At 58.6% G+C, this 24,572-nt stretch overlaps 1 long non-coding RNA gene across 2 annotated transcripts; it reads left to right on the forward strand.

The window, feature by feature from the left end:
• Positions 1 to 16,553: 16,553 nt before the first annotated feature.
• LOC149123207 (uncharacterized) lies at positions 16,554 to 24,169 on the forward strand. Of its 2 annotated transcripts, none has more exons than XR_016218382.1 (3): positions 16,554 to 16,822; positions 21,399 to 21,567; positions 22,809 to 23,339. It is a non-coding gene; the product is annotated as an uncharacterized LOC149123207 (long non-coding RNA). The 2 variants fall into 2 exon arrangements; XR_016218381.1 differs by lacking the exon at positions 22,809 to 23,339 and adding an exon at positions 23,366 to 24,169 and having other exon boundaries at positions 16,558 to 16,822.
• Positions 24,170 to 24,572: the final 403 nt, after the last annotated feature.

Below are 24,572 nucleotides of genomic sequence, written 5' to 3' on the forward strand. Positions count from 1 at the left end.
GCTCCTTGGGAGACTGGTGGGACTCCTCTCACACGTCACAGTCCCCTCTTGTGCCCCCGGGACCGTTGTGGACGCTGGCAGCCGGTCTGGGACGCCTTCCCCGCTCTGTCTCTGTAGCAAACGCCCACCCGGCCTGCAGAATGCAGCCCCAGGGTTGTTGCTTCTGGGGAACCTCCCGTGGCCACTTCCGAGCATGGCCTGCATGCCCTCTGCCTCTCCTCCCAGCCAGAGACGAAATCTGCATCCCACCATCGGCTCTGCTGCATCCTAGACGGCTGGGACAGCCGAGGGTGTTGGCAGTGGCGCCTGTGTCCTCTGGGGCTAAGCCAGGGAAGGCCAGGCAGCATCTGTCCTGTCCACTGGGCACACTCTAGAGACGCTGGGACCCATGTCCTGGACAGAGCACTCTCTCCCTGGGGAGACCACGCTGCTGCCTCCTCCACCTGTTTTCTACGAGTTCCTCCTGCCCGGTGCCAGCAGAGCCCTGGCCACACCAGGCTGCAATGGTCTCCCTCCCTCCATGCCTGCTTCTCCATCCGCTGGTTCACTGTTCAAATGGCTTGCCATGGCCCGGGCTAGGCCAAGCTGAATCTAGGAGCCAGGAGCTTCCTCCCAGTCTCCCACATGGGTGCAGGAGCCCAAGCACTTGGGCCATCTCCCACTGCTTTCCCAGGCCATTAGCAGGGAACTGGATTGGAAGTGGAGCAGCCGGGACTCGAACTGACGTCCATATGGGATGCCAGTGTTGCAGCCTGCGACTTAGCCTGTTACAACACTGGCCCCTAATAAATCTTTCAAAGAGAAGCCCAGTGGGGTGAGCAGCCACAGCTCCTCTGGAAGCCGGGATGTGAGGGCACCAGGGCTACTCCAGGCCGGAGCTGGACAGAGAGGCCCCCAGCGAGGAGGCCCTGAAATGCAGCCCCTGGGGTTAACGACAGTATCAGGCCCTTTCCAAGTCAGCCCCAGCCATGGACAGCGCCAGCCACTGGAGAGGGACCTGGCCCAGGCTTGGGTCAAATGGCCTCTATCCTGCAGGAGAGAGCTCTGGGGTCCCGGGGGACCATCTCAGAAGCAAAAGTGCGACCTGCACTGTGTCCCTTCTGGCTTATGTCTTCCTCCTCGGGATCCGGGAGGCAGGGGAAGGGGCCGCGCAGAGCCAGAGGTACCGGCGAAAGCTCAGCCGCCAGCAGCCCCCACGCACGGGCGCCTCTGGGGGACGCGAGCCAGGCTGCACGGGCGTGCCCCTTCCTTCTCGCCTCGGGAGAGGGGTCAGAGCTCACGGCAATGTTTGCAGCAGGGAGCTTGCATTTGCAGCTGTGAGCTAGCAGGGAGGCGGGCTGGAGCACGTGGGCCTGGGCGTGAGCACGCATGGAGGCGGAGTGGCTGCCCAGCCCCGCCGGGTGACCTGCAGACAAGCCCCGCTTGAGGCGAGGTGAGAGGGCACAGCCTCTTGGCGACAGTGGTTCTGTGGACCCTAATGTCCCCACTGTGTGCACAGGGCAGAGGGCTGGACCCACGACCCCTCTGGGAGCTGGGTGATGCGGGGGCGGCAAGCCAGGTCCTCTCCCTAAGCTGGGCGTCCCTCGACTGCTCCCTGCCCGTCCTCTTGATGGGGCCCCAGGGACCCAGGTCTTCCTCCCATGTGCACCTGGGACTTCGTGCTGCCGCCCCCGGGGGCGGGAGCAGTGGTCCCTGCAGGCAGGCACCAGGCCAGGCTCTCGGGCACCGGGCCCGGCTCCAGGCTGCCAGCGGAAGCCCCAGGGTGGGGGGCAGTTGCCTAAGTGGCTGCAGATGTGCGACCGTCTCTCGCAGGGCATTGCTCCCCGCCCCTGGCCCTGCACTCCGTGCCCTCTCTGGGGGCCGCGTTTCCTGCCCTCCAGAGCCAGGCTCTGGAGAAGACACGATTTGGAGAGGACACTCGTGCAACACACGCGTGGAAAATGCACTGTGGCGCCCCGGGTGGGGGCTGCAGCCACGGGAGACGGTGGGGAGGTTTTGCTCTCGTTTCCTGATGGAGGAGGACAGCAGCGGGCCCTCACCAAGGTCCTGAGTGGGGCTGTCAGCTCGTAACTGAACTGGGTCCCCAGCTGAGCCAGTGGATGAGTCTTTGTTTCTCTTCCTTTCAAAAAAAAAAAAAAAAGATTCTTATTAAAAATGAGGGGCGGGGGCTGGCGCCGCGGCTCACTACGCTAATCCTTCACCTTGCAGCGCCGGCACACCGGGTTCTAGTCCCGGTCGGGGCGCCGGATTCTGTCCCGGTTGCCCCTCTTCCAGGCCAGCTCTCTGCTGTGACCAGGGAGTGCAGTGGAGGATGGCCCAGGTGCTTGGGCCCTGCACCCGCATGGGAGACCAGGAGAAGCACCTGGCTCCTGCCATCGGATCAGCATGGTGCGCCGGCCGCAGTGGCCACTGAAGGGTGAACCAACGGCAAAGGAAGACCTTTCTCTCTGTCTCTCTGTCTCTCTCTCACTGTCCACTCTGTCAAAAAAAAAAAAAAATGAGGGGCTGGCGTGTGGCACATATGAGTGCAGGTTTGAATCCCGGCTGCTCTGCTTCTGATCCAGCTCCCTGCCAATGTGCCCAGGAAAGCAATGGAAGATGGCCCAGGTGCTTGGGCCCCTGCGCTGATGTGGGCGACCTAGATGGAGTGCCAGGCTCCTGGTTTTGACCTGGCCCAGCCCCAGTCCCCAGCCATTGTAGCTATTTGGGGAGTGAATCAGCAGATAAAACATTCTCTCTCTCTCCCTCCCTCCGTCCCTCCCTCCTCTGTCTTATTCTTTCTCTGTAACTCTGCCTTTCAAATAAATGAATAAATCTTAAAATTAAAAAGAGGGGCCAGCATTGTCACATAGCACATAAAGCCACCACCTGTGATGCCTGCATCCCATGTAGGTGCCAGTTCAACTCCTGGCTGCTCCACTTCCGATCCAGCTCCCTGCTAATGGCCTAGGAAAGCAGCAGAAGATGGCCCAAGTGCTTAGGCCCCTGTTCTGGAAGAAGCCCCTGGCTCCTGGCTTCGGCTGGGCTCAGTCCTGGCCGTGCAGCCATCTAGGGAGTATAGCAGTGGATGGAATCTCTCTCTCTCTCTCTCTCTCTCTCTCTCTCTCTCTCTCTCCCTCTGTTTCTCTGAAACTCTGACTTTCTAATAAATAAATAAATAAATAAATCTTTTAAAGGAAAGAAAGAAAAGTGTATATCGTGAAAAAAACTACGCGTGGTTCTCAAAAGCATTTTATATCAAAGTGGTCTTTTCATGCCGTTGTCCCCGGAACTCACTGGGGTCCCCTTGTGTGCTGCTGTGTCTGTGTCCAGGGGGGACTTTGTCGCGGCGAGGCGCGTAAACCGTCTGTCGAGAGCGCGTCATGTGTGACGTCATGTGAATACCACGGCGGCTGCCATGGCACCAGAATCCCAGGTGCTGCAGCACCGCCGGGGTCTTGCCTGGGTCAGAGCGAGGGGAAAAGTTGCATTTCAGGTGGAGGGGGCGGAAGATAAACATCCCCTATGCTGCCGTGTCCCACCTCAGACCCCAGCCCAAGGACTGCGTGGGTGGGCTTCTTGGTCCTCTCTCTGCATCTGGGGGCTGGGGACAGGAGGGTTTCAAACAAAGGAAGCTGGGGCGTGGGGGTCCTCTCTAATCCTTGCCCCTGCCGGGGTGGCTGAGGGCGTGGCTGAGCAGCGCAGGGGGGCTCCGTGCCCTGTGCGCCCGACCTGAGCCTCCCAGTTAAGCAGGTTCCGGTGACACCGGGGCAAGGTGTCGCTCCAGTGCCCACACCGGGCTGCCGCTTCCTGTGCCTTTGGCCCTGATGTTTGCTCTAAGGGCGGCCTGGCACCTGCCCCCGTGGGACGTGAGAGGCAGAACCCATCCGTCCGCGGTCCTTTGGAGAAGTCTTTGTGACTTGAAACCCGTGATGTTTGGGCCCAGCTGTGGTTACACTACGGGCTGGGGACCGTTTGCTGGGGACCATTAGAGGCAGGACCAGAAGAGAAGAAAGTGGGAATTCTGGAGGGGGCCAAGGAGAACTCCCTTCTCTCTCTCGCTCTCGTTGTCTCTCTTCCTAATTTTTAATTTATTTTCATTGTATTTGAAAGACACAGAGACAGAGAGACAAAGAGACACCTTTCACCTTTGGTTCACTCCCCAAACGCCCACAACAGCCAGGGCTGCACCAGGCGGAAGCCAGGAACCAGGAACTCCATGCAGGTGCCCCTTGTGGGTGGCAGGGGCCTGAGCACTGAGCCATTGCCTGCTGCCTCCCAGGGCGGGCGTTAGCAGGGAGCTGGGTCAGAAGGGTAGCTGGGACCTGAATCGGATGCTCTGATACAGGAGGCGGGAGTCCTGAGGAGTGCCTTAGCCACTGTGCCAACGCCACCCACCCTGAGAAGTTTCCTAAAGAGAAGCGCCCTGAGGGCTGGTGACGGCAGGTGACAAGGGGAAAACCTCATTCAGCATCCCAGGGGCCACACTGTACCAATGGGGCGGGGCACACCTGTGTCCAGCCCCGTCCCCTACAAGGCAGGTGATGCCGGCAGTCATTCCTACGAGGCTCTAAGCCTCAGTATTCTCGTCTTCCAGTGAGATGAGAACACCAACCTGGCCGGTCTCTCGGGGTTGTTGTGAGGTTTGATGAAAACACACGGGGCGGGGGCGGGAGGGAGGCTTCGAGGATTTGTAAACACTGAGCTATTGTGAAACGAGTTCACACGCAGAGGACAGGGTGTGGCTGCCGTCGGGACACGTAGGGTTGCTGGGTACAGATGTGCAGGTTGTGTGCTGTTCAAAGAGTTTGGCTTTCCTGCTTTGCTTGCCAGATATTCATAGCCAGCCCCTTCCCTACTTGCCAAGGCATTTGCCCTGGCACAGGGCTGTGGAAAGCAGGGCTTCTTTGTGCACACAGTGTCCCTGCTTGGCCACACCAGGAAGGGGGGAGGGAGACAGCCCTCCTGCCTGCTGTCCTGTGGCTTAGGTGCAGCTCTTCCACGCCGACTTCTTCGTGAAGATGGAACGGAAGAGCTCCGAGCTGGTTTCTGCTATCCAGGGGTTAGCAAGCAGTAGACAGGATTATTTTTTCCTTCTTAACACAACAGTAAGACAGCAGCCACAGCCCACACACAGACGCTACTGCAGGGGTCTCGGTGACCTTGTGTGTGCAGGGGTCAGGGTGACCTTGCTGTGCAGGGGTCAGGGTGACCTTGCTGTGTGCAGGGGTCAGGGTGACCTTGCTGTGCATGGGGTCAGGGTGACCTTGCTGTGTGCAGGGGTCAGGGTGACCTTGCTATGTAGGGGTTGTGGTGACCATGCTGTGCAGGGGTCAGGGTGACCTTGCTGTGTGTAGGGGTCGTGGTGACCTTGCTGTTTGTAGGGGTTGTGGTGACCTTGCTGTGCAGGGGTCGTGCTGACCTTGCCCTGTGCAGGGGTCACAGTGACCTTGCTGTTTGCAGGGGTCACAGTGACCTTGCTGTGCAGGGGTCATGGTGACCTTGCTGTGCAGGGGTCACAGTGACCTTGCTGTGTGTAGGGGTCCTGGTGACCTTGCTGTGCAGGGGTGGTGCTGACCTTGCCCTGTGCAGGGGTCACAGTGACCTTGCTGTTTGCAGGGGTCACAGTGACCTTGCTGTGTGTAGGGGTCGTGGTGACCTTGATGTGCAGGGGTCACAGTGACCTTGCTGTGTGCAGGAGCACCACCCCACCTGCTTTGTGGGTCGCCCAAGGCAGCGAGGTCATCCAGAGCTTTTATTTGTTTTCCCTCGGTCTCCTTTTTTTAAAGAATTATTTTATTTATTTAAAAGCAGAATAACAGAGAGGGAGGGAGGGAGAGAGATCTTCCATCTGCTGGTTCACTCCCCAAATGGTAGCAACCACTGGGGCTTGGCCAGCCTGAAGTCAGGAGCCTAGAGCTCCATCTGGGTCTCCCGCGTGGGTGCAGAGCCCAAGCACCTGGGCCATCTTCTGCTGCCTTTGCAGACACATTAGCAGGGAGCTGGATCAGAAGTGCAGCAGCTGGGACTTGAACCAGCACCCATTGTGGTGCCCACAGCGCCGGCCCCTGTCATGACTCCTTGAATCCTGCCAGAACCCTAGTTCTGGAGGTTTGCAAAAGTCCCACTTGCTCGCTCTGACTCCTACACGGAGAATGAGGTTAGTCCCCGAGGTTCCGAGGGTGGGGGGGAGGTGACCATCCTCGCCCTGGGGCACAGGGGCTGACTGTGGGACAAGTGTGGAGGAGTCAGAAACACACACAGAGGAAAAGCAGTGATCAGTGGGCGCCCCAGACCCGGAAGTGGCGGTGAGGCTGGGAGGAGGCCTGGAGGGAGGCGGGAGGTCAGGGAGTGGTGGGGGAGCGGAGCCCGAGCGAGCGGGAACATCCTAGAGGCTCTGACATCCCAGCCGGAGCACCAGCAGGGAGGAGGCACAGGTCGGGGCAGGGCATGGGGCCATGGGTGTGTCTGGGACATGGTGCCCCATTTTCTGGGGTGGGTGTTTGGCCCAGTGGTTAAGACACCTGCATTCCATGTGGGAGGGCCTGGGTTCAAGTCCTGCCTCTGTCTCCTGACTCCAGCTTCCGGTTAAAGCACACTCTGGGAGGCAGCTGTGGTGACTCAAGTACATGGCGGGGGGGGGGGGGGGGGGGGGCGGGTCCCTGCCACCCAGGTGGATTCAGTTCCCAGCCCCCGCCGTCGTGGGCTTTGTGGAATGAACTAGCAGATGAGAGCTTTCTCTCTCTCTCTCTCCCCCTCTTCTCTCCCCCCACCCCCCGCCAAATAAATAAATGGAATATTTTTAAAAATTAAAACCTAGTGCTGGCGCTGTGGTGAAGTAGGTTAAGCCTCTGCCTGTGGTGCTGGCATCCCATATGGACACCAGTTTGAGTCCTGGCTGCTCCACTTCTGATCCAGCTCCCTGCTGATGGCCTTGGAAAAGCAGGGGAAGAAGACCCAAGTGTCGGGTCCCTGCACCCACGTGGGAGACCCGGAAGAAGCTCCTGGCTCCTGGCTTTGGCCTGACCCAGTGCTGGCCGTTGTGGCCATTTGGGGAGTGAACCAGTAGATGGATCTCTCTGTGTCTCTCCCTCTCTTTGTCTGTGGCTGCTCCACTTCTGATCCAGCTCCCTGCTAATGCACCTGGGAAAACAGAAGATGGCCCAAGTGCTTTGGCCCTGCCACCCTCATGGGAGACATGGATGGAGTTCTTGGATTTCGCCTGGTCCAGACCTGGCTGTAGTGGCCACTTGGGGAGTGAACTCACACCCAGCCGCCCAGAGCGGTTGTCAGCTGCCCTGAGCCAGGGCTAATGTGAGTAACTCCACCTCTGCCTCCCCCATCTCCCCTGTGGCATGGAGCGGGAGACAAGCTGGCTTCCCGTCAGACCCCGGGAGGAGAGGGGCGTGCTTGTGTGCTAACTTATCTCCCCGCAGGGAGACATAGAATTGGGCCGTAAAGAAGACGTTTTATTATTTAGCTTGAACATTAAATTTTATCGGCGTGTAGCCTGTGTTTCATTATACCAGACAGGAACACGTACTTAAAAATGAAATGCTGGAACGTTGCCCTGGACTGTGGGAATTCTCACACTGGGGCCACGAGAGAGACGCTCCCGACCTTGCCTGCCGGCGGCCATCACCTTGACATTCACCGCATTGCCTTCGGGATGGGGATGGGACCGCAGCTGCCAGCACTGGGTCCAGAGCAAAGCACTGGGATGTCCGAGAGGAGAGCCGAGGGACGCCTCTGTGACAGCTGTTCCCCGTCACCAGCCTTTCACTCCTTCGTGTCTTACCTCCTGTTCCTTTGTTCTCCGCAGAGCCACTTCGCAAATGTTCACGACCCGGCATCTTTTTGAAACAGAGTCTGAATCAACGGGCCCGAGTGCAGCTTCGTTCTAACGCACTCACCGCGATGCCGGTGTCGCCGGTGTCGGTCCCCACGCGGGGAGGCAAACGACTCTGGACCGGCAGGGTCCCACTAACTACACGTGGTTCTGTTCATGCTGGAATGTTGCAGGGCAGCTCCGCCGCCGCACCAGCCACAGGCCCATTGTCACAAAACGTGCAACAGCTCCCAAAGCCGCCGCAGCTGCAGGAAACGGAACCCCAGAAATGTCACAGGGCACTGTCCCCTCCCGCCCCGCCTCGGGAGCGGCCAAGGGCAGGCACAGAGCCACGTGAGAGCAAACGCAGGCACCGAGCATCCCAGGTGAGGTCCACCTGTGTACATGGGGTTGGCCCTCTTCCTCCGGGCCCGGCTCAACACCGCAGGTCCGTGATAACCCAGCTAGCCACCGTATCTGGGCTGTGCAGGAAACTTGGAGCAGCCACTTCTCTGCTGCCTATTCAGGGGAGTAGACTCCTGGCGGGGAGGGCTTCCAGCCCAGGCCCCCTCCCCCGCCCACCCCCTCTGGAATGTGGCAGAGGAAAATCCAGGGAATGTGAGGGCCCTAGGCCTGCTGCTTCCATTCCTCTGGGGGGAGGTGGGGCGAAGGGAAATTGCCAGGGTATTGAGTTGATTCTGCACACATTGGAGCAATAAAGAAGGGAGACTCAGCTGCCTCCTCTCACGCTGATTGGGGCCGGCAATGGCTGCACCAGTTCCTAGCTGGGGAGGGAGGGAGGGCGGGAGAGATTTTCCAAGAATGCCTTTCATGTGGACCCGGAGCTGTCATTTTCCTGGCAGTGTTGTCAACCAGGGCCTGGGGCGGTTTCCCAATGTGCAGTTGGCGTGCATGTGGCCAGCTCCAGTGTTCGCTTGACTGAGACACATGTACCCTCCCGGGGCGGGGGGTGGGGCAGCCCAGGAGACGCCGGCGTCACACCCTCGAGTTCACGGCCCCACAGGGCTGCAGGGGGACGCCGCTGGGGGGAGAACTGCTGGCCCCAGCTAAAGCAGCGAGGGGCAGGCCTGGACCTGGCCCCAGGAGGCCTCCTCTCTCTGGCCTGGGCTCTGCCCATTTGAGCACTTACGTACATTCCCAGCAGGTGAGCCGTCCACCCGGCTGGCCACACGGGGGCAAGAGCTGCAATCCGGCCCTTACCGCCGTGGGACTTGGAGCGTTCCCTCCGTGGGCCTCAGTTTACCTACCTGTAAATAGGGGACGTGATTTCTCAGGGTTGCCCGGCATGTGGCTGACAGCCTCAGGTGCTCGGTGAGGGCTGATGGCCAGGTGCTGGGTGCTGGGCAGGGCTGTGGGGGAGAGGGGACCCGGCCCTTGTCCTCGCGGAGGGAGCTGTGTGGTGAGGGAGGTGGATGTGCACACGGGGGATCCGTGTGCTGCAGTGTGAGATGGTGCCTGTGACGGACGCGACAACGGGAGCAGGAGAAGGTGACGAGGGACTGTTCTCAGCCTGTGCTGGCTGAGCTGGGAGCTGAGAGGGATGGAGGTTTTCTAGGCGAATAAGGGAGGGCAGGACAGCCCAGGCTTAAGGGACAGCATGTGCAAGGGTCCTGCACAGGACAGTGCTTGGGAGCCCATGAGGGACCGAAAGAGGATTGGTGTGGACACGGCACTGCAGCACAGCGGGTGAAGCCTCTGCTCGCCACACTGGCATCCCATGTCAGAGTGCCTGGTTCAAGTCCCGGCTGCTCCACTTCTGACCCCGCACCTAGGAAGATAGCAACAATGGCCAAGTCCTTGGGCTCCTACCTCTACGTGGGATACCCGGATGGAGTTCCAGGCTCCATCCATTTGGGACCATTTGGGGAGTGAACAGCAGATGGAAGATTCTCTCTCTCTCTCTGCCTTTCAAATAGATAATAAACAAATCCTTGTTTTGTTTTGTTTTGTTTTTTGTTTTTTTTTTTTTTCCTTTTCAAGAGGATTGGTGTGGCTGCATGGCTGAATCAGGGTCCAAGGAAGAGAGACCAGAAAGGGACTTGAGACAGATCTGTCCACCTCTGCCTCTGCCATTCCAAGCGCAGTGTGAGGCCGTGGACAATGCCTCTGTCCCCAGACAGCTCCCAGTCCACCCGCCCAGGAGGAAGATGATGGGTCCCCTTGCAGTGTTCTTCAGTGCACCCATCTACTGTGGCATCGTGGGCCACGAGTGCGAGGAATTAAGCTGGCACTAAAACCACCGACCTCCTAACACACGCACCAAGCCCATCCACGGGACCAGAGAGCAGAGCAGTGCCGGTGCCCCCGGAGGCCCCAGGACGGTTCTGGGAGAGCGAATCCAGCCTGGCGGAGAAAGCCCGCTGTTGTGCACGGCGCCCTGCCTTGCCCGCACTGCGCACTGGCCTCTCTACAGAGAAGCTGGAATGTCCCAGTGAATCACATCCTCTCGGCCTCCCAGCCACACGGATGGTTTGCATTAGAGCACCCTGCTCTGTTCCCTCTGCCTTCATTCTTTCCAGATGAGGCTAGAAAGCAGGCGGCGGATGAATGAGTAGGGCGACAGAGACCCCCCGGCCGATCTGACAGAGGCTTCCGCCGGGTCCGTGTGGAAGAGTCCACCCCAGAACCGGAAGCCCCTGGCCAGGGGACAGGGAGCCGTGTTGTCATCTCAGATGAAGGCTCCGGGCTTCGTCCTGGCCCAACCCTGGCTGTTGTGGCCATTTGGGGAGTGAACCAATGAATGGAAGACCTCTCTCTCCTCTGTCTCTCTCCTCTTTCAAAAAAATATTTATTTAAAAAATATAGGCCGGCGCCGCGGCTCACTAGGCTAATCTTCCGCCTTGCGGCACCGGCACATCAGGTTCTAGTCCCGGTCGGGGCGCTGGATTCTGTCCCGGTTGCCCCTCTTCCAGGCCAGCTCTCTGCTGTGGCCAGGGAGGGCAGTGGAGGATGGCCCAAGTGCTTGGGCCCTGCACCTCATGGGAGACCAGGAGAAGCACCTGGCTCCTGGCTTCGGATCAGCACATTGCGCCGGCCGTGGCAGCTATTGTAAGGTGAACCAACTGCAAAAGGAAGACCTTTTTCTCTGTCTCTCTCTCACTGTCCACTCTGCCTGTCAAAAAAAAATAAAAATAAAAAATATTTATTTATTTGTTTGCAAAGCAGAGCAACAGAGAGGGAGGGAGGAAACAGGAGCAGGGAGACAGAGAGAAAGAGGGAGAGAGCAAGATCTTCTGTCACCTGATTCGTTCCTTCAAATGGCTGCAACAGCCAGGGCTGGGCCAGGCTGAAGCCAGGAGCCAGGAGCTCCATCTGGGTCTCCCGTGTGGGTGGCAGGGACCCCAGCACTTGAGCCATCGTCTGCTGCTTCCCAGGCACATCAGCAGGGAGCTGGATCGGAGGCGGAGCAGCTGGGACTGGAACCCGGCGCTCTGAAACAGGATGCCGTGCCGGCAACACGGCCAGCAGAGGCTTAACCCGCGCACTGTGTCGCTGGCCCCCAAGTCCGCACTCTGCACAAAGCTGTAACTGAACGGAGTTTCAGCTGGCGAGCCTCATTCTGGAAGGTGGTAGACATTTTTTTTTTTTTTTGGAGAGGCAGAGTGTACAGTGAGAGAGAGACAGAGAGAAAGGTCTTCCTTTGCCGTTGGTTCACCCTCCAATGGCCACCGCAGCCGGTGTGCTGCGGCCGGTGCACTGCGCTGATCCGATGACAGGAGCCAGGTGCTTCTCCTGGTCTCCCATGGGGTGCAGGGCCCAAGAACTTGGGCCATCCTCCACTGCACTCCCGGGCCACAGCAGAGAGCTGGCCTGGAAGAGGGGCAACCGGGACAGAATCCAGCGCCCCGACCGGGACTAGAACCCGGTGTGCTGGCGCCGCAAGGCAGAGAATTAGCCTAGTGAGCCACGGCGCCGGCCAGTGGTAGACATTTAATCGCGGTCGATCTGGGGTTTCCCCTCCTGGTTGTATGTCAGACTGTGTGTAAATTCCGGGGAGGTTTGTGGAGGACCAGGGCAGTGCCAGGGAGATGCTAAGAGTGAAGAAAGAAACTGTGAGGAGAACAGGTTGTGGAGCCAGACGGCCTGGGTTCAAGTCCCAGCTGTGCTTCCTCCGGCCCTGGGACCTAGGGTCAGTGACATAACCTCGTCACAGCCTCCGCATCCTTATCTGCCTTCCAGGGTCACGGTGAGGACCGAGCTCAGGCCGTGAACCACCTGGGGTCCAGTGCCACCTGCATTGTCTCCTCTTCATCCAGGTGCCTGGCCTTGTTCCCCTCCCCCACTCTAGTGGCCCAGCCTCTCTGGGTCCCTGGGACCCTGGGGACGTATCCAGGCCGTTCTTGTGCACACGGGACCACAAGGCGGCACCAGCATCAAGAGGGACCCAGGGAGCATGGGGAGGGCTCTCTGGGGCCCCGGTCAGCCTGGACACCACACAGTTGTTCCTTCTGCACCTGCTCACACCCGCCGGACCCCTGACCTAGCAGGGCTCACAGCTCAGAGTCCCTCTGCCTGGTCTCTGGCATCCGTAGCCTTTATCTCCCTCTGCCTCCTCTCCTACTTTCCTACCATGAACTCTGTCCCCTAAATATGCCCCCGCCCCGGGCTTGGGCATCTGTGACTTCCAAGCCAAAATGACTCCCACTCGCAGGCTCCACCGTGTCATCCTCCCCTTAAGCAACCGGCGAGCGAGCCTCTGGCTGGACCGTGTGCAGGAAGGAACCAGCTCCCAGGCCAGGGGCAGAGGCCGTGTGTGTGAGGGTTGGGGTGAGAGGGTCCAGCTGAGATGGCCAGAAATCAGCCTGGTGTCAGCACTAGACACTGGACACTGCTGCTAGGCTGAAGGCTGATCCACCCCAAAGAGAGCTGCAAAGCTCTCTGGGTGGGAGGGGGTGCTCTTGGGAGGGCAGTGGGAAGCGTGTTCTTGCTGCAGCCGACTGGCGCGGCCAGCCACTGCCCCCAGGTGCACAGGACGCCCCGGGCACCCTGCCAGCGGCTCGTGCCAGCCCCGGGAGTGCTTCCTGCTATCCTGCTCAATCAAGCTGTGCTGATTACACCATGGGACTCCCCGGGGCAGAAAGAGGACTGGTTTTCTATGTCCTTCGAGAACCCGTTTCCATGGAGACCTGCGCCTCTGCATTCTAGCCGTACTGTCCTCTTTGCTGTGCCTTGGGCTCTCTGAGCTTGCGGTCACCCCAGGGCCTTGACACTTGCTGTTCCTTCAGTCCAGAGATAGCTCTGCCCCCGACAGCCACACGGCTCCCTGTGTCACCTTCTGCAGGTGGCCATGGTGTCAGTGAGATCTTCCCTGACCGTTCTATTTCAAACTGCTCTCCTCGGGGTGGGTGATCAGTCTAGTGATTAAGATGCCTGTCCTGTATCGGAGCATCTGGGTTGGATTCCCTGCCCTGGCTCCTGACTCCAGATTCCCGTTAATGCAGACCCTGGGAGGCGGCAGGGTCGGCTCCAGAGCTTGGGTTCCTGCTGCTGGTGTGGGCGACCTGGGTGGATTTCGCGGCTCCTGGCTCCAGCCTGGGCCAGCTGCAGCTGTTGCGGGTGTCTGGGGAGTGTCCGTCTCTGTTTCTGCCTCTCAAACAGATGGCTCTTCTACCCCTCCTCGTTCCCCCCTCCCTTCCCCAGTTCATCCCCCACCTCGCCTCCGAGGTATTTAGCGCTGCCTGTCCCAGTAATTGCTCACTGTCCTCCCTACCGCGTGAGGGCTGGGACTCTGTCTTGTTCACTGCTTTGGTTTTTGAAAAATATTTTATTTATTTATTTGAGAGGTAGAGTTTCAGATAGAGAAAGGGAGAGGCAGAGAGAAAGGTCTTCCATCCATGGGTTCACTTCCCAAACGGCTTCAACGGCCGGAGCTGAGCTGATCCAAAACCAGGAGCCAGGAGCTTCTTCCAGCGGCTTGGCTGAGACCACACGGTGACTCCGCAGAGTGGAGGAATCGTTCCCTGAACACATCTCGCTTATTCCAGGTTTCCGTGGGTTTGCTCAGACGTGGCCGGCATCCACTGCTCCGCCTCCTCCCCTGTTCCCGCTGCAGATCCTCTGCTTGGTGCAGGCACAGCCCCGCCGCCTCCTCCAGGAAGCCTCATTGGGATCCTTCCTTCCCCTGACCCCCGGCTCCTGTGTTCTGGCTCGTGGAGGCACCGAGAGAGTCTGCCCAGACCCGGTCGTTGTGCCCGAGGCCTGGTGCAACCCCAGGCAGGGGCTGCCTTTTCCCATCTGGATGCCCACTTGCGCCAGCCCCCAGGAAGGGAGTGGGAGCGCAGAGCCAGAATCTCTCCCAGCTCAGTCAGTCTTCCCGGCCGCCTCCTTACTCCTGAGAGCCTAGCGAGCCAGGGGAAGCACAGTGATGCGTTGCTGACCCCAAACCCAACAGAACAGAAGGAGAGGTGGTGGCTCCGGCCTCGGTCCACCTGAGCCACGCCTCCAGGGCAGCATTTGCCATCAAAAACTCTCTGAAGCCCCTGAATACAGAACGGTCTAGACCAAGTTCAGCTTCAATCATGAAGCTGCGAGCAAGTTGGAAAATAGTTCTTCCCCGATGAGCAACCCCCCACCCCATGTGGTCCCTTAGCCCCCGTCCCCCAGTGGGGAACATTAAGCCCAAATAACCTTGGAACTCAGAGGCCGACAACCTGGCAGCAGGTGCACCCACAGTCAAGGCCACGGCTCTCAAAAGAGACTCCAGCGGGCCAGCATTTGCAAGGAAAGTGTGGTAGGGACAGTGCAGCCGGACCGCCCAGCCTCGCTCCTCTCTCCTTCTCCCCACCCCCAACCTCGCCAAACAATTCCAGCACCCGCTGACAGCCCAGGGAGGAGAGGGGACCGGGCTGGGGCTTCCAGCTTCGATTTCACATAATGAGCCTTTGGAATCCAGGAAGTGATTACAAGCCCGCTGGGGAGGGACCACCTACAGGTCCTGGAACCATTCGCGGCTCTCCCACATGTCAGGCTCTCCAGGAAGCTACACTTGGATGAGAAAGGAAAAACACAGCACCGTTGAGGACAGAGCCGAGGAATTCCGGGGCAGTGGAGGGAGCACGCCGGAGTGACCCTGGGGTCCGAGGAGTCGTGTCTCGGTTTTTAACCACCACCAAGCAGACCAGGAAGGGCCAGAGCTATGCTGACAATGCCACCTGCTCATATAAATGCTGCCACCCATTTGATTGGCATACCTATTTTGTAAAAGCACGGAGCTGGAGAGAAAAGCTGCCTTGTATAGATGGGACTGAAAAAGGAGAGAGAGGCAGGGTGGGTTGCCTGGGGCCACGCAACCCAGAGGGGGCTCAGCCAGGCCTGGGTCTCGTCCCTGGTGCTGTTAACCCACCTGATCATTCTCACCCAAGTAAGAACCAGGAAAAGGCAACTTAGCCTAGAATCTCAGCCACTGGTCTCTTGTCTAAGTGGCTGAACTGTTCAAAGTGCTGTCTCCTCGTGGGTGCTAGGTTTGGGGTGGGGTGGCCGGCGAGAGCCTGGAGGCTGGGCACCGCCACACCCTCAGTGTCCTCCCTAGGCTGTTCTTTTGGGGGCAGGGTTGCTCCTCATCTTAAACTGGCTCAGAGAGGTATAGCATCTGCAGAAGGTCACACAGCTACAAAGAGGTGGAGCCGAGATTCAAACCTGGGGCCTGTGCCCCTCCAGGGTGCCCGACTCAGGGAAGATGGCAAGAGCCATCCAAGGAAGGCGAAAGAGAAAACTGCCTCTTTGAGGCCAAAGGACCTTAGTCATAGATGGAGGTAACAGCTTCCAGGCCCTGGGCGGTCACTCCATCCTGCAGGCAGGCAGGCAGGCTCTGCAATGCCTGTTCTTTTCTGCTCTGGCCACATAAACAGCTTTTCCAGGCGTGTAAGACAAAGTTTCATAGAGCCGGGGCTTGTGGAGAAAGATCGTCGGAGGCAGGGTCTCTGCACACCAGCCCCCACCCCTGCCACAGCCTTGGGCATGCAGTGGGTTGGGGCGGGGTGGGGGGAGGGTGCTGGCCAGGGCAAGGCTGCAAGGAGCTAGCAGGGCCAGGGAGGGGAGGCCCGAGTCCTGCTCAGCCTGGGGCCAGGCCCAGATTCCAATCCTAGCAGACAAAGCATTACACAATCCTCTCCTTAGTGGCATCGACCAAGAAGGTCAGAGCGGCTGGGTCCAGCCTCTGGGCCGCCCTAGCCAGAGGGGTTGGGAGGGGGCCTTGTGCACATGTGGGTTTCGTGAGCTCTAGGATTTCTGCTTCTCAGGGCAGATTGGAGGGTGGGGGTCTGCCTAATGCCCCTGGAGAAGGTAAGAACAGCAGGGAGCGGCTGCAGCCTTGGGTCGGGGTGCAGATGAGGATGGGCCATCTGCCCACGGCAGCCCGGCCGGGGTTGCTGAGCGGTGGTTCGAATACCAAGGCTGCCGATGCTGTGTTAGGCCCAGGGCCAAAGCACCCTCAGAGGCTAGAGGTGGGGCTGTGAGGCCAGCAACTCGCACAGTGAGAGGCAAGGCAGAGGCTTTAGGAACGCAGAGCTAGGGGCTGGCATTTGGCCTAGTCTGAGTGCCTGGGTTCGAGTCTGGCTCCGCTTCCAAATCCAGCTTCCTGTTAATGCACACCCTGGGAGGCAGCATCGATGGCTCAAGGCCTGGGGTCCCTGCCACCCAGGTGGGAGACCTGGATGGAGTTCCTGGCTCCTGGCTTCCACCTGGCCCAGTCACAGCTGTTCTGGGTACTGGAGAGGTAAACCAGTGTTCTCTCTCTCGCCCCATCAGATCACCTGGCAGCTTGTTAGGCTGCTTCACGCTGTCTCAGGGCTGCCACGTACCGTCCAGCTCCACAAGGACGCACCTGGGCTCCAGCGCCCTGGGGTTCCCGGGTCTGAAGGTCGATGGGCCTGTGTTCTAAAGCCAAGGACAAACACACAGATGGCAGTGTCGACGTGGGCCACACAGGCAAGCACGGGCCTCAGCTCTGCTCCCGGAGAACGTCACCGAGACAAACCACGGCTTCGGGGCCACTGGGTAAGCTGCTGCTTGCGATGACAGCATACATACCGGAGCACTGGTTCAAATCCCGATCCAGCTCCCTACTAACGCCCCCAGGAAAGGGGAAAGCAGGAGAGGATAGTCCAAGTACATCCTGGGTTGGGACCCGGGATGGAGTTCCTGCCCTCTGGCTTTGGCCTTGGACCAGGGTCAGCCATTGCCACCATTTGGGGAGTGAACCAGCAGGTGGAACATCTCTCTCTCTCCCCTACTCCCTACTCCCCTCAGCTCCATCAGACACTTGTCAGCCCAGAACACAGCCGTCCCAAGGTGAGGCCGCACCGCCTGCGTTCTCCCGGCTCCCTGTGGAGTCCTGGGTGCAGACAGCGGGAGGAGGCAGTGTCTCTCCCACATGAGGGTGCTCAGGACTGCCAGAATGGGAAATGGCCCACCCCTTGGGAGAAGTCATGTGCTCCATCTCCCCCTGCCCCTCGAAGCTGCTTTATAAACCCCTCGCTGAAGGCCTGGCTCCTCTCTGCTTCCACACCTGCTGACCCCTCCCCTGCCACGCCTTCCCCGCTGCTGCCCAAGCCATCCCGGGATGTCCATGCATCCCCTTGTCTCCTGAGCCCACTTCCACCCACTTAGGGCTCTGCTTTTTTTTTTTTTTTTAAAGATTTTATCTATTTCAGAGGTAGAGTTACAGAGAGAGAGAGGAGAGAGGTCTTCCATCTGATGGTTCACTCCCTAAATGGCTGCAACAGCTGGAGCTGAGCTGACCCAAAGCCAGGAGCCAGGAGCTTCTTCCAGGTCTCCCATGGGGGTGCAGGGGCCCAAGGACTTGGGCCATCTTCCACTGCTCTCCCAGGCCACAGCAGAGAGCTGGATTGGAAGTAGGGCAGCCGAGACTCGAACCTGCGCCCATATGGGATGCCGGCGCCGCAGGCTGCAGCCTTACCTGCTACGCCACAGCGCCGGTCCCACAAATAATAAATAATAAGTTACTCAGTCCAGCGTTTAGTTGCTGTCCTACATGTTATTGTTAAAACATAGTTCAAAGATGCTAGGATCCATCAGTCGTTAGACACGGCCCTGACTTCAGAGATGTGAAATGGTTCATTTTTCGACAGGAAAGGCGCCCCAAAGCCAAGGATGTGTGGGAAACCCCGAGGCCCCAGGCCCCTCGACGCGCTGTCCTTGGTGGCTCCCCAGGCTTGGCAGCCGCTGGTGGGGCTCCCTCTCCATGGAAGACTGTTCCGGAAGTGCTGATCTAGCCCAGTGCTCAGGGTGGGGGGAGGCTCCCTGACTCAGCTGGTGACCTGGCCACCGATCGGCACACTGGAGCCTCCCACGCACCCCAGCACCTGGGGCACCTGCCGGTTTCAATCCACCTTCTGCATCCACACTGCGGATGTGTGCTCTTCCCCACTGTAAGCCCCAGGGACCCCAGGACAGGGCACTGTCCCTCTGCATGGGGGTAGCTGCCACGCCTTTGAGCCACATGAGGAGGAGCCGGCCCAGACATGACGCCTGGGCTTCCTGCCATGCTGTCGTCACATCTGACAGCCTGTGACCCTGCAGGGGGGAGATGCATGACCTGGAGGGAGCCGCTGAGCCATGAAGGCCCCAAAAGCCCTGGGCCACGAGGTGGTCCCCGCTTGGGGCAGTGGCCAAAGCCAGCAGAGCTCACGGCCCGAGGCAGCTGTGCCGCGCCATGGTAGGCTTCTACTCTGGCAGGGTTGTAAGGCAGGCCCCCACCCTCAGCCCTGCCAGTTCTGGGTCATGCACTGGGGCGGGGGGGGGGGGCAGTGGTAGAGCCACAGCTCAAGGCCCCTCCTTGCTCAGTTGCCACGTGCAGAGCCCCGTGGGAGGGAGGCGGAACCCCAGGTTCCATGTTTTTGCATCGCCATACAGCAGCCGCGGGGACCCAGCGGGTGGGCTTCAGACCTCATTTGTGAAGTCCCGGGGGGGGAAGGACTTTCATGGCAGTCTGAGGGCGGCTTTGTTTTAAGAGTGCTTTGGGTTTCGCTGGCTGAGGGCGTGGGAAGCAGTTCATCAGCTGGTCAACCTCAGGGTGGGGTTTGTGGTTGAACGTGACGATTTTCACAGACCAAGGGGCTCCCCGCCTTCCCCTCCGGGACGCACACATGACGGGTGGTGTTGACTCACACACACGACTCACCCAAGTGCTTGGGCCCCTGCCACCCATGTGGGAGGCCGGGAAGAAGCTCCTGGCTCCTGGCTCCTGGCTTCAGTCTAGCCCAACCCTGGCTGTTGAAGCCATTTGGGGAGTGAACCAGCAAATGAGATCTTTCTCTCTCTCTCTCTCTCTCTGCAGCTCTGACTTTCAAATAAATACATAAATCTTAGCCAAGAACTCCATCTGGGTCTCCCATGTGGTGGCAGAGGTCCAAGCACTTGGGCCATCTTCCCTTGCTTTCTCCAGGCCATTAGCAGGGAGCTGGATCAGAAGAGGAGCCGCCGGCTCTGGAACTGGTGGTGCTCCTATGGGATGCGGGTGTTGTGGGTGGCGGCTTAACTGCCCTGTGTCACAGCGCCAGCCTCAGAGTAGTTTTTCTTCAGTCCTTAGGGACCAGGCTCCTCCTCTTTAGGAGCCGGGCTTTGCCGGAAGTGGGGGGGCAGTGCTGGCTGCTTCTCCACCTCACAAGATCAGTTCCTCCTGGCCTCACCTGCATGGCATGACTCACACACAATGCAGCCACACACACAGCAGGGGAAACACTTGGGCACCCAAGACACTTGCTCTGGGAACATCCCGATGGCTGAGCCTCCACCATGCTGCAGACAATGAACTTCTTTGGGACCAGCTCTGTGGCACAGCAGGCTAAGCCACCACCTGCAGTGCCGGCATCCTATATGGGCGCCAGTTCGAATCCCAGCTGCTCCACTTCCCATCCAGCTCTTTGTCAATGGCCTGGGAAAGCAGTAGAGGATGGTCTAAGTCCTTGGGCTCCTGCACCTGTGTGGGAGACTCGGATGAAGCTCCTGGCTGCTAGCTTTGGATCGGCCCAGCCCTGGCTGTTGTGGCCATTTGGGGAGTGAACCAATAGATAGAAAATCTCTTTTCTGTCTCTTTCTTCCTCTCTCTCTCTGTAACTCTGTCAAATAAATAAATAAATCATTAAAAAAAAAAAAACCAGAAAAACAATTTAACGGCTTTGTCCTTGGTACGCACGGAGTGTATGGGCTGCACGTGGCTGCTGCCCTCGCAAACACAGCCACTGTTCCTTCTTTTTGTGTTAGCTTAGATGCAAGGACCTGAGTCTAAGCCACACCTTTTAATTCCGTTTTCCCACACACTCTTCGTGTAAGTGTGCAAATAGAAGAATCGGCTCTGTCTCCGTCAAGGGCACATTCAACCTATCCGGGTGGAAGCACAGGCGGAGACTGAGGGCCCACATCCCACACTCACAGTGGAGACTGTGCCCAAGAAGCCGCCAAAGAGGAGAGAGGCTGCAGGACGAGGTCCATGTCCCTCCCTCCCATCAGACCCGGCTGATCAGACTCTTCTGATCCCTTGGCCACACGCTCTAGCCCGGCCACTGACTGCAGCCATGAGCTCTGTGGGTTTCTACGTTGCCACCGGAGGCTGACCAGCCCTGTGACCAGAAGCTGGGTCCTTCCATGGCCCTGGGACTAGAATGAAACAGCGGGTGTGGGATCTGGCTTGCCTGGTGGCTGCCCAACAGGGCTTGGGGACGGGCGGCCATTGTGGTCATTTGGGGAGTGAACCAGCAGACAGAAGCTCTGTGTGTGTGTGTGTGTCTCCCTCCCTCTCTCTCTATGTAAGTCTACCTTTCAAATATATTTTTTTTTAGATTTTATTTTATTTATTTGAGCTGTAGATACAGAGAGACATGTCCTCCATCTGCTGGTTTACTCCCCAAGTGGCTCGAACAGCCAGAGCTGGACCAATCCGAAGCCAGGATCCAGGAGCTTCTTCTGGGTTTCCCACACGGGTGCAGGGGCCCAAGGACTTGGGCCATCTTCTGCTATCCTAGGCCATAGCAGAGAGCTGGATTGAAACAGGAACAGCCAGGACATGAACTGGTGCCCATATGGGATGCCGGCGTCCCACACAGAGGCTTAGCCTACTACGCCACAGCTCTGGCTCCTACCTTTCAAATCTTTAAAAAAAGAAGAAGAGGAAGAGGAAGAGGAAGACACAGTTGGGACACCCGCATCACATGTCAGAGTGGTTATGTTTGAGTCTTGGCTCTGCTGCCAACCCAGCTTCCCACTGATGTGCACCTGGGAGGCAGCGGGAGTTGGCTCAGGTAGTTGGGTCCCTATCACTCACATGGGAGACCGGGACTGAGTTCCAGGTTCCTGGCTTTGGCCTGGCCTAGCCCCAGGACAGTTGCAGGCATTTGGGGAATGAGCCAGCAGGTGGAAGCTCCTCTCTCTCTCTCTCCCTCTCTCTCTGCTGTTCAAGTAAAGTGAACATTAATTAAAGGAAGAAGCGGCCTATGGCCTGCCTTGTCGACAGCCTGAGGGCGTCGTTACCTGGAGAGCATGGTTCTTCGTGATTCTGAGTCAAAGGTGATTGTGCCCTTCGGAAGCGAATTCATTCTTGCTTACATTTTTCTAGAAAAGGGATACCCTACCACACTCTGACGCCTGCAGACGTGTGACAGCTCCGTCAGAGGTCTTGGTGACAACAGGAAAGCCGGAGCCGTGGTTTCACGGGCAATGCATCTTCTCTGTTTCCAGTGGCGCCTCTTAGAACACGCGACCCTGCGTCCCACGGAACGCGCTTCGTAAGCATCTCCACTACCCCTTACAGAGTCTCTCTATTTATTTATTTATTTATTTATTTTTGACAGGCAGAGTGGACAGTGAGAGAGAGAGACAGAGAGAAAGGTCTTCCTTTGCCGTTGGTTCACCCTCCAATGGCCGCTGTGGCTAGCGCACCACACTGATCCGATGGCAGGAGCCAGGTGCTTCTCCTGGTCTCCCATGGGGTGCAGGGCCCAAGCACTTGGGCCATCCTCCACTGCACTCCCTGGCCACAGCAGAGAGCTGGCCTGGAAGAGGGGCAACCGGGACAGAATCTGGCGCCCCGACCGGGACTAGAACCTGGTGTGCTGGCGCCACAGGCCAGAGTCCCTTTAAAGGCACAGTACCCAGTCTACACAGATGATCTCCTCGAATCCACTCCACTGCCCTGTGCTTTGCTAAGGAACAAGAGCAGGAAGTCACTTGTTCAAGGCCGGCAGCTGGCGCGCAGAGCTGGGACCCATCCCAGTGGACTCCACTGCCTGGGCGCTCAGCTTCTCTACCCTCTCCCCGGAGGCTGGTCCCCCAGGGCGTGGCTAGCAATGGCCAGGGTGGCAGAGACAATGAGACCACGTTCAGCTGCATGTGGGCCGGTCCTCCCCCCACCCCACTGCCTCTCCCAGTTGCCAGCACCCCAGCCAGAACCAGGCTCACTGCGCGGCGTCACGTGGGAGCCACTGCGGGCCTCCAAGCTTGCCATGGGAAATAAAATGCATGTGCCGTGGCAGCTGAGAGGGGCTTCACAGGACGGAGATGCTGGCTAGGCTCCGGGTGAAAAAGGTAGTCCCAGGCCAAACCCACACCTCTGCAATTTTCCTTTTATAGGAGGGTCCTGGCCGTGTAGATTCCACCACACTGTGGAACGGCGGGGAGTCCTTGCAGCCCAGGGCCTTCATCAATGTGCAAATAATAGAGACCCAGCACATGTATCCTATTAGCATCATCAAGACTTCCTCCCCTAAAGCAGCAGGGCCTCCCTGCCACATGGGGTGAGGGTGGGGTGGGGGGGTGCAGGGAGGTGGTGGGCATCATGGTAGGAATCAAAGACCTGTGTCGGACTCTGAAAACGTGTGTGACCTTGGGCAAGTCCCTAGGCTGTGCAGGCCCCACGTCCCCGCTCCCTTCACGTGGACGTGCCAGTTTCTGAAACTAAACGGGGGCTCAAGTTCCCTCTCCCCCAGAAGCCCCGTGAGGTCTGGTTTCCATTCTCATCATCTTGCAGGGCCTCCGAGCAAGTTCCGGTGCCCCGTTCCCCTGCGCGGGGATAACTACTTCCACCTGCCGTGGTAATTCCTGCCCGGGACAAGGAAAGCCCTTGAGGAGGCAGGCCTGCCCCACATATGTGGGAGAAGCTTGGACCGCGGCCGCCTCTCCCCCTCCCCCGCCCCCGCCCCGCCCCAGCACCGAGGCCGGGATGGACGCATCCAGAAGCCCCAGCGCCTGTCTGTGTTCCAGGAGCAGGAGCTTTACTGTTCTCTGAGCACGGAAGAGGGTGGGCTGCGGAGTCTTGGGTTACTCCCTGCCTGTGCGGGACCGGAGCCATGGAGTTGGCAAGTCCAGCCGTTCACTGCACAGACTCAGAGAGGGGAAGGGTTTGCTCAGTGTTGTGCAGCAACCGGTGGGGGCAGAGCCAGCACTCGGGTCCTCTGATCTGACTCCCACCCAGCGCTGGGAATGAGGCAGCCCTGGCGGGTACGGGCTGCGGGCTCGAGCCAGCTAGGGTGGAAACCCAGCCCTGCCTCTGGCACAGCGGGGCCTCCTCTGCTTCTTCCTCCTTAGAATGGGAACGTCTAAGAGGAAGGCGGTGAGCACCCACGGGGCAATGAACCAAGCCCGTGCCGTCTATGGCTTAAAGCCAAACAAGAGCCAAGTGGCCAGGGCTTTATTGAAGATGCGGAGAGAATACTGCCAACCTGCACACACGGGGACTCTATGCTGAGACACCAAGCAGGACACGGAAAATCTCCCCTCGTTTAAGCACGTGAAAAGACATGGAGGGGGCAGGCATTGCGGCGCACAGGGTTAAGCCACCACTTGGGGCCCCTATCCAATCCCAGTTCCTGCTAATGCGCGAGGGAAAGCAACAGAAGATGGCCCCAGGATTTGGGTTTCTGCTATGCACGTGGAAGACCCAGATGGAGTTCCTAGCTCCTGGCTATGTCCTGGCTCAGCCACGGCCGTTGTGGCCATCTGGGGAGTGAATCAAGAGATGGAAAATCTCTCTCTCTCTCTCTCTGTCCCTCTGCCTTCCAAATAAATAATGTTTTTGGGGGCCCTGCACTGTGGTGTAGCGGGTAAAGCTGCTGCCTGCAGTGCCAGCATCCCATATGGGCACTGGTTCAAGTCCCGGCTGCTCCACTTCCAATCCAGCTCCCTGCTGTGGCCTGGGAAAGCAGTAGAAGATGGGCCAAGTGCTTGGGCCCCTGCACCCAAGTGGGAAAACAGAAAGAAGCTCCTGGCTCCTGGCTTTGGATTGGCGCAGCTCGGGCTGTTGTGGCCATCTGGGGAGTGAACCAGCGGGTGGAAGACCTCTCTCTCTCTCTCTCTCTCTCTCTCTCTCTCTGGCTCTCCTTTCTCTGTGTAACTCTGACTTTCAAGTAAATAAATAAATCTTTTTAAAAAATGAAAGAAAAGATGTGATGTTACAGAAACCTGGGGTGGGAAAAGTCCCTTCATTCAAACAGGCACCAGAGACAGCGGAGGAGCCAAGCGGTTTAGGAACGCCAGGGGCTCAGCTGGAATCAATTCCTGAGACCCGAGCCACCATCCCGAGTTTCCTACAATATGTATAGGTTCATCAGCATCACACCTTAGCCATCATGGCATTGATGGGTGTACATTACAGCCTACGTGACCTAGGACCACACTTCCAATGGCCGGTGGGCCCGGTGTGTTTGTAAAAGAGGCAGATTTCTTAGGACAGATTTATGACTGGAGTTACAGAAGCAGAGCTTAGGACGTCTTCCCTCCCTAGACAACCTCCCTA

The sequence above is a fragment of the Oryctolagus cuniculus genome, chromosome 12, assembly GCF_051225735.1.
Source record: "Oryctolagus cuniculus isolate XC-2025 breed Fujian yellow rabbit chromosome 12, ASM5122573v1, whole genome shotgun sequence".
Taxonomy (NCBI): Eukaryota; Metazoa; Chordata; class Mammalia; order Lagomorpha; family Leporidae; genus Oryctolagus; species Oryctolagus cuniculus.